Below are 9,583 nucleotides of genomic sequence, written 5' to 3' on the forward strand. Positions count from 1 at the left end.
TAATACCCCATGTGAGTTTTTATAACCATGCTATTGACTAGGAATGCCTATACGCAACGTTCTTCAGGCGTTGGAATGTTCTGACGTTTGTCACCCCAAATGGTGTATTGTAGCTAATAGTCAGGGCGCGGGGTTGTTAAGCCCGTATAGATCTATACACAAACACCATGCTCCCCCTCCAAGGGATTCTGGTATATAATACAGGACTTGAAATGTGTACTCGAACGTACATGAAGTTAATGTCTCACAAAACTTAGTGTAAAAACAGATTTACGTGTAAAAATGTTTGTTTGTTCTTGTATGTGAAAGTGACTTCTTGAAAATATTGTTTCTAGTATGTAAAAGTTAGTAATGTTCTCGTAAAACTATACCTATTATAGTTTTCTTTAAGTGTGTCTCGTTTGTTTAGTAATCCCTAGTAAAAGGCTCACTTGTTATGAAAAGTATAATTATTATAATGTCTAAGATGGACACATATACATACAGTATAAGCAGAGTGTTTGATTTATACATATATAACAACATTTTTCATTTCAAAAAAATATAATGTTATCGTGATACATTTTGCATATGAAAGTTTTCCTATAATAGTTATAAATCACATATGATTCCGTTGATAAAAAGTGTATAATGAAACTTTATATAACACACGATAATAATCGTGTGTTTTACCTGTATTTCCCCCCTTCAAAGCATATAAAAGCATTTAGAAAACATTTAAAAGTGTGGATTATAAGGATATGAACTCACTTGGAAGATCGAAGAAGACGAGATGGAAACTAAGCAGAACTTCGACTCGAGAAAGCGGATTTTCTCAGGATTCTCGGGAATCTCGGGTGCACAAACGACCTTCGGGACTTGAACAAGGTAACCGGGACTTCGGGATATCACTTGCACGGAAAACGAGGCAAAACACAAGAAAGTTGAGAGAAAAATGAGCCATTTCTTCGGAACCCTCGCATCCCTTTTATAGGGGGTGGGAACCGCCTCGGTACGCTGGGCGTACGCGTGCGTCATGCGTGACCGGATCCTCGACTGCCTCGGAGCTTCGGATTGGACGGGTATAGCCTCGCATAGGGGTGACGTGGATGCTATTAGCTATTCTGTTGATTCTTTTCCAAACAGGAACCACCGATTTACAAATTTTATTAACCATAGAATTTAGTGAGCGGCGCCAAATCTTTCTATGGATTGCTTTTTTCGCCTCTTTCGCCGTCAAAGTGCCTATGGTACCAGTTCATATTTGGTTGCCCGAAGCTCATGTAGAGGCACCTACGGCAGGATCCGTCATCTTGGCGGGAATTCTTTTAAAATTGGGAACCTACGGCTTTTTAAGATTTTCAATACCTATGTTTCCTGAAGCGACACTTTGTTTCACTCCTTTCATTTATACTTTAAGCACGATTGCTATAATATATACTTCCTTGACCACTTTAAGACAGATCGATCTTAAAAAGATCATTGCTTACTCCTCAGTAGCTCATATGAATCTGGTGACTATTGGTATGTTTAGTCTGAACATACTGGGAATTGGAGGTAGCATTCTACTGATGTTAAGTCATGGACTGGTTTCTTCTGCCCTTTTTCTATGTGTTGGTGTTCTATATGACCGACATAAGACTCGACTTGTTAGATATTATGGAGGTTTAGTGAGCACCATGCCGAATTTCTCTACCATTTTCTTCTTTTTCACTTTAGCCAATATGAGTTTACCTGGTACTAGCAGCTTTATCGGGGAATTTCTCATCTTAGTAGGAGCTTTCCAAAGAAATAGCTTAGTAGCCACATTAGCAGCACTTGGGATGATTTTAGGCGCGGCGTATTCCCTTTGGCTATATAATCGTGTGGTTTCTGGGAATTTAAAACCGGATTTCCTCCATATATTCTCCGATCTAAATGGTAGAGAAGTTTTCATATTTATACCTTTTCTTGTTGGAGTTGTTTGGATGGGTGTTTACCCCAAAGTGTTCCCGGACTGCATGCATACATCCGTAAGTAACTTAGTGCAACATGGAAAATTTCATTGAGAGGAATCAGCAAAGAAAAGAAAATTATCTGGATCCAAAGAATCAGTCAAGATATGATATATTGTTCATATTGTTGTAGCAACTGAAATCTTTTTTTATTATTTATTAAAAAATATGCTTCTAAGTTGTCAATCGAAATAAAAAAGAAAGGGTATGGATAAATGGAAGGATGAGAGAAAGAAAGAAAAAGAATATTGATGATATAGAATTCCAATATGTAAGGTCTATGAGTCATCTCAGAAAAAGCTGTGTAATAAAGCATCAATACGGATTCATCATTAACATTAAATGGATATGCTCATCGAACAAAAAATAAAGAGCCTCGAGCCAATAAAGGCTAAGAATATTGACTCAAGAACTAGAAATAGAAAGAGATAGACAAGAAATGACATCTGTTATGTTAATGACACTAAAAGGATATTAAATGAATGGAATTGGGATATGGATGGAATATAATGAAATAGAGCCACTTTGGGGTTCCCTATGAAATGAGGCATGGAAGGGAGCCACTACGAAGAAGTTCCGGGAGTTACGAAGGAAGCTTCGAGCTCATATTGGTCATGGGTTGAGAACGGGAATGGAACTCTATGAGATCGAATCTCCCGTTGTTCCTCAGTAGCTCAGTGGTAGAGCGGTCGGCTGTTAACCGATTGGTCGTAGGTTCGTATCCTACTTGAGGAGATTTGAAAATCACCGTCAACACCTCGGTGTAGGCCTGGGATACTCCTTTGTTCCATAGCCCTGGGGCTATTTACAACTATCCAATTAATAATTCTCAGATGTACTAGTACTAGCAGTGCATCAAAGATGCAGTCATCGATTCTCCCGAGAGGCTACAATTGCCGCGAGCAAACATATTAATGACGAGGAACGCTTTTTTGTTATCAACCCCTTTCTATTAAGACCTCGGCACCATCCTTACCCCCCTACGAAAGATTTATCCCTATTTATTTATAAGAGGAAAGCTCCCAGCTTCCACATCTTAAAGAAGTGCATGACCAGATTGGAAGCACGGAGGTTCATTCGCAATGGGACAACTCACCCAGCCATGATGCATGACAGAAGAGATCGAGCACAAAATGGAGTTTCCCTCTTGGGCGAGGCTTTGACTAAACGACTAACTAAGGTTTTTAAGAAGCAGACGTAATCGAAAGAAAGCTTGGGCCGAATGGAAGGGGCTTCCAACGATGGCAGGCTTACGGGATAAGGGCATACTCGTATGAAAAATATCCTAACTAAACGCTAAGCATTGAACCTTACTTCAAAGACTTTTATACGACCAACCGCCTACTTAATTACACTTCCGGCATGGCATTAAGCAAGTTCCTTCTTCTGCGAATATGAGATAGACCGACGGGACTAAGGGACTGTGGGAATAGCGAAAGCCCTGATTCAAAGATATTGGCCAGTCAAAAGGAAGAAGGTGAAAGACCACAAAAGTTGATCCGAGGCCTAGTCCTCGAGTATGCTGGGCGTAACTCGGCCCGACCTGGTGACTCCTCCTTCGGATAATACCAAGGTTAATTAATAAAATTTATATTTTAATTATTTAATAAACTTCAAAAATTCATATCTTCATCATACGAACTCCATTTTCGACGTTCTTTATATCCACGCGTAGGTGAGACTACGCTCTACAACTTTCGTTTAGACTCTGTCGGCAAATTTTGAAATTATTTTTATTATTATTTTTAAAAGGTCGCGGTAAGAAAATTTCGTTAGAAATTCATAACTTCATTATCTGACGTCTGTTTTTGCCAGACTTTTTACCGTTGCAAAACCATTGTCGAGACCTTCAATTCTCATTTGGGTCATTCCGGCCAAAATTCGCTCGATCTCCGTTTCGAGTTTTTAGCTATCTGTCGCTAAGCCGAACTTGGAAAAATCATAACTTCTTTATACGAAGTCAGATTTGGGCGTTCTTTTTACGTACGATCACGGTTTAATGACATCTAATATATTAGGTAATTTATTAGAGATTTTTTGGATATTTTATTTTCGAAATTTATTTCCTTATATCAAAAGTGGTTACAATACTTGACTTTTTAGGTCATTACATAGAGTTGAAATATCGGGTTGTCATACAAACTATGGCCTATCTATGGCCCAATTTTCTAAACTGGGCCCAACTCCTCATAATGGTCTTACCCTAAAGCCCAACTAATTACTCTAGTCCATTCGATTATTCTTGGATGGCCCATTAATAATCCAATCATCCAGACCCAATAGAAGACCCAACTCAAGGTCCAAGTGAAATTAGGGTTTCACATAAATGATGATTAGGGTTAAGTTTTCTCACTTAACCCATTAAGGACTTAATCCATTAAGTCCAATATTACTTAGATTAATTTCTTGCCAATGATTATTATTTAATATCTCCAGTTATTAAATAATTCTCATGTGTCCCGATTAATTCCCCAAATTAGGGTTTTATAGGCATTAGGGTTTCCCAATCCAATTGCTAGCCCATTTATCAACTTGTTGGGCTTTTAGGTCGATTAGGACTTTATTGCGCCTATCATGCCCACTAGAATGTTATTTGAGTCCATTTGGATTTGCATTGGGTCAATTTGAGTCCATTAGACCCATTAGGGTTTTCACTAAGCCCATTAGGCTTCATTGGGCCCATTAGGGTTTCTAGCACCCCAAACGAATCAATCACAACGAGGCAAAGCACACCGCCACCCGACACGGCGGTCGGTGGTGGCAGCCACTACCCTACGGTGGTGGTTTGAGTTTCTTTTCATTATTTTTCTTTCCGGTTACATTTTACAATGCTAAAACCCCAAATAATCACACACACACACACATTAATACAAGCGCATATACAACAACCTAAGGGCGGCCGTCGGTGGCGAGTGGTGGTAGCCACCACCTCATGGTGGTGGCGGTTGGGGTCTTTGTTCGGATCTCCTGCCAAAAAAATGCTCCTGCAGCCTCATAACATCCCAATATACGAACACAACACCATCACATGCCCACAGCCACCTTTCATGGTGGCTAGTGGCGGCATAAGAGCTTTCCCGGCGACAACCACCGTGGTTGGCTGCCATGGTGGTCTTCTAGCGTTTTCCAGCCAACCTTTCACCCACACACTCCTGTTGTGATGACTGAAACAAGCACAAACATCACATCATTGGCTGAAATATGAACATACACATGGAATACACACATCACCACCACCCTTATGGTGATTTGTGTTGAACAGAAAGGATTTCATCAAAAGGTGATAGCCATCCGGGAAGAGATGGCGACAGATGTGAGAGAAATGGCAGAAGAACGGGAGAGAGAAGGGTTGTCATTAGCGGAGAAGACAGAGGTACGACGGCCCCGGTGTTCAGCATCGACGAACATTCGTAGCTTCATCGGTGGTCTTCAACGGCTCCTTCTCGGTGGTCCTCGTTGATGGCTTCAGGCTTCGTCATCGGTAGTGCAGCAATGATATTCGGGTTCTCAACGGAGAGGTGGCGGCTGGAGATTGGCAAGGTGTCGGCTGAAGTTAGAGATGGGGTTAGGGATTGGATTGCTTAAATATGGGCACTTGACATGAGGTTGACGGGGGGGAAGGATGCCACCGGGTCTAAACCCGTGTTCATCCAAAGTATAGGTTATTTTTCCAATATCAGTCCCTCCCCACAATGTTGATTTCAATTTAAATACAAATCTTACACTTTAGCCCTTGCCTCTATAATATCTTTTCAGCTTTAATCCAATATTTACCATTCAGCCCCTTCCTTCAAGATTTTATTTCAGTTTAAATCTAGAATTTTCCAAACCACCCTCAACCTCCAAAATTCTTTACAAACTAATCCGAGAATTACATTTTAACCCCCAAGACTGACTCCTTGCAAGACCATTATGCATTTAGGGATAGTATTCATTTATTTATTTGTTAAATAACAGGGTGTTACGGATTCCCTAGCAAATTCCGTGGTGGTGATTGCCTAGCAAATTCCGTGGTGATGAATACCTAGCAAATTATGTGGTGGTCATTCCCTAGTAAATTTTGTGGTGGTCATTCCCTAGTAAATTCCATGGTGGTCATTCCCTAATAAATTCCGTGGTGGTGATTCCGTAGCAAATTCCGTTGTGCTGAATCCCTAGCAAATTCTGTTTGATGATTTCCTAGCAAATTCCGTGGTCATGAATCCCTAGCAAATTCCGTTTGATGACTTCCTAGCAAATTCAGTGGTCATGAATCCCTAGCATTTTTAGTGGTGTATATTATATACCAGATTCCATATGGACCAATGGATAATTGATTTATAAATTATATCAGAATTATTTTGTAGTAATATATGAAAAACATAAAAAATGAAAACCATTATATCATAAAATAATACAATAATTATTTATTACATGGAAAAAAGAAAGTTGCTACTCTAAAATACAATTTTAGTGTTGTTGTTTTCTAAGACATTAATAAGATCCAATGTCGTTTGAAGTTGTTTTTCAAGATGTCCGACCCTTGCTTTGTTTTCATCTTGTTGGGCGTTAATTATTTCTTTAAGCTCTTCGTTTTGCTGTTTTTGTTTAGCAACAAACTACCTCATTTCTTCTATTTCATCATTTTTTTTCCAGAATGTAAGATACATCCGTTTTACCGTTCCTATTGGGAACCGCCTTTGCAAAAGAGCCTAATCCATAAAGTCTTATTTTTTTTTTATCATGACCACCAACAACAACATAAAATAGTTTGTCCTCCTCAAATTCAACACCTTCAGCTTCCAACTCTTCCCGTTTTTCTGTATAGGCTGCCTACAAAATAAAAATATTATAAGTTAAAAGATATCAAATTTATGAATGATATTATGGAGTAGCTACAATATAAAAGTTTAACACTGAAATGAATATTACATGAATTTGTCTATCTTTTTCATTTGTGAAAGTGACTCCATTGGGATTCTTCGTGTGTGTATACAGGAACAATTGACTATGGGGTGGATCATGTCCTAATTTCCTCTTCTGCGTAAATACCATATAAAATGTCAAATATACAGATAAACATATATAAACATTGATATGATGTACCATTAAAAAATTACCAAATCAGAAGCTATCTTCAAATGACTTGCGGATCCAACGTTATGTGTAGGTTTTGCTACTCCATTAGTCACACCGTTACACCTATTTTTCTTGTTCTACTCAGATTTTAGCTTGTATTCTTCTGTATTCCATTTTAATTGCCAGGTGTTCTAGACTTCCTGTGAAATATGAGCTAGTTTAAAGCCATGTTTGTTTCTTTTTGGGCTTCGCATGTTGAAGAGATATTGACCATAACTTTGTGCTACTTTCCTTGCCCAATCTTGCCACACCAACAAGTCTATTGTTTCATCCAAACAACATTTTTTTTACACATTAACAATATAAACATAATTTTAAGTGTAAATGTTTACCAAACAACAATTTATCACATATAGTTATTACCTGAAACTCCTCCCAATATAATTCGCGCATTTCTTTTCTTACTTTCCCCTAAACGTACCCTTCTGGATCTACTGTTTGAAAAAAAGGATTGACTAATAAAGTGTGCACAAGGGCCTGGTGGCATTAGCCTGCAAGTAATTAATCATGTGATGTGTTAAGTTATGAATTGATATGCACGTGTATACCAAAACGTTATACATAGAAAAAGTTGTAATTAAGATTTGATTGGTAACTCACATTTTTTTTTCCAAACATGAACATTTAAACGTCCATCTGGTCCATAATCTTTAGAGGAATTGTTTTCACCTTCTAAACTTTCCACTACATATCAATTCATGGTTGGTTGTGTTGGTGATAGGGTAGATTCTAGGACATGTGTTGTTGATGGGGTATAATATGGGGTTGGTGTTGGGATAGATGTATATATTGAGGTTGTGGTAGTTCCTTTACTTAAGGAGGGTGTGGTAGTTACTGTAGTTGTGGAGGATGGTAGTGTAAATGCAGGTTTTGAGGTTGTGGTAGTAGATATAGGTGTTGATGATGTGGTTGTGGGTGTCGGTGTTGATGATGGTTTAGATGACGTAGGTGCTGAAGTTTTGGTTATTGATGTAAGTGTTGAGGATTGTAATGTTCTAGTTTATGAAGATTTAGATGTATTTTATAAGGACAGTGTGGATGTTGTAAGTGATGTCAAGGAAGTGGTAGTCATGGTTGATGTTAATGATATATGTTTAAGGGTTTTGTTGGTAGATGTTATAGGTGCTTTGGATGTGGTTGTCGGTATTGAGAAGTCGATTTCTTCATCTTGTAATTGTCTGTTTACGAATTTTACAGCTGATATCCTATTGCATTTCATAACCTGCGGTGCAATGAATTTAGTGGGCTTCACACCGGATGCTCCTTTTTCTTTCGAGTTCGACATTGTCACACCCCAAAACCGATAACGGCGGAAAACGTTTCGGGGTGGAGGACGTCATGTATAGTATCATCACAATTAGATAATAGTAAAAACAAGAAACATACAACCATTGCATTACATAGTGAGTTTAATTACAAATCTTTTCAAAAGGAAACATTTAGACAGTTGATCTTCTATCCAAAATAGTTTTGAAAACGAAAATCATTTTATAAAACATAGTGGTAAATCACATGTGATTTGAACTACGGATAGTGAATCGCATGTGATTAATTTCCGTAACATGAATAATTGACTTGTATAAATTTCCATAAACATGTATAATTGACTTGTATCCACCCCCTAAAACATATAAAACATTTGAAAGGTTCATTAAAGGGGTATGAACTCACCTGAAATCGCGTAAATCGGGTGAATCGGGTAAATCGGGTGAAAGTGTCGGTTGAGCGTTTTGTAACAAATAACGACTTGTGCACCTTTTAGGACCCTAAGGTCATATGAAATATGTATTTTACAAGAACTTAATCATTTATGCTTTTCATTAAAGTATTTAGGCATTCTAGCATCGATTCGGGGGTTTAGGGCTTAGAAGGGGTTCCCGGGAGTGGTACAAGGCCAAGAGGGGTTTGCGGGGGAGTCCAAGAGTTTACTCCCTTGGAGTTTATGGCCCAAAAGCCACTCCTTGGGAGTTTACGGCCGTAAGCCCCTAGGTTTGGCCGTAAACTCTTGTTTTCCTCCAAAAGTGCAAGTTAAGGCCTTATTTCAACTCCATATAATTCTAGTAAATGCTTAGGACCAATTTGGGGGGTTAAAAGCTTCATTTGGTGTCACTTGGGGGAGTTTACGGTCCAGGCTTGTGCTTGGGCCGTAAACTCCATTTTGTCCCTCAAAATGGATTGTTAAATGGTCCAAATCACTCTCTTAAATCTTAGTTAAATTCTAGAAGGCCATAGGTGAGTTTTTGGGACTTTTTACCAAGGAAATTGGGTGTTTACGGCCCAAGCATAGTCTTGGCCGTAAACTCCTCTTTTAGGGTCTAAAATGTGTTGTTTAATGGCCTTAAACATTTCCTAGGGTCATAACTTAATTCCCACATGCCTTAGATGAGTTTTTGGGGCAAATTAGCATGGAATTTTGGTGTTTACGGCCTAAGCACAAGATTGGGCCGTAAACTCCCTTTTAGGTCCTAAAAACTTGTGTTTTCATGTCCAAA

General features: G+C 38.7%; 1 non-coding gene across 1 annotated transcript; it reads left to right on the forward strand.

Moving 5' to 3' along the window:
• Window positions 1–2,636: 2,636 nt before the first annotated feature.
• On the forward strand, window positions 2,637–2,708 carry TRNAN-GUU (transfer RNA asparagine (anticodon GUU)). The gene has a single exon. It is a non-coding gene; the product is annotated as a tRNA-Asn (tRNA).
• The last annotated feature ends 6,875 nt before the right edge of the window (window positions 2,709–9,583 follow it).

The sequence above is a fragment of the Lactuca serriola genome, chromosome 3 (genome assembly GCF_051521515.1).
Source record: "Lactuca serriola cultivar US96UC23 chromosome 3, Lser_US96UC23_V15, whole genome shotgun sequence".
In the NCBI taxonomy this organism is placed as follows: Eukaryota; Viridiplantae; Streptophyta; class Magnoliopsida; order Asterales; family Asteraceae; genus Lactuca; species Lactuca serriola.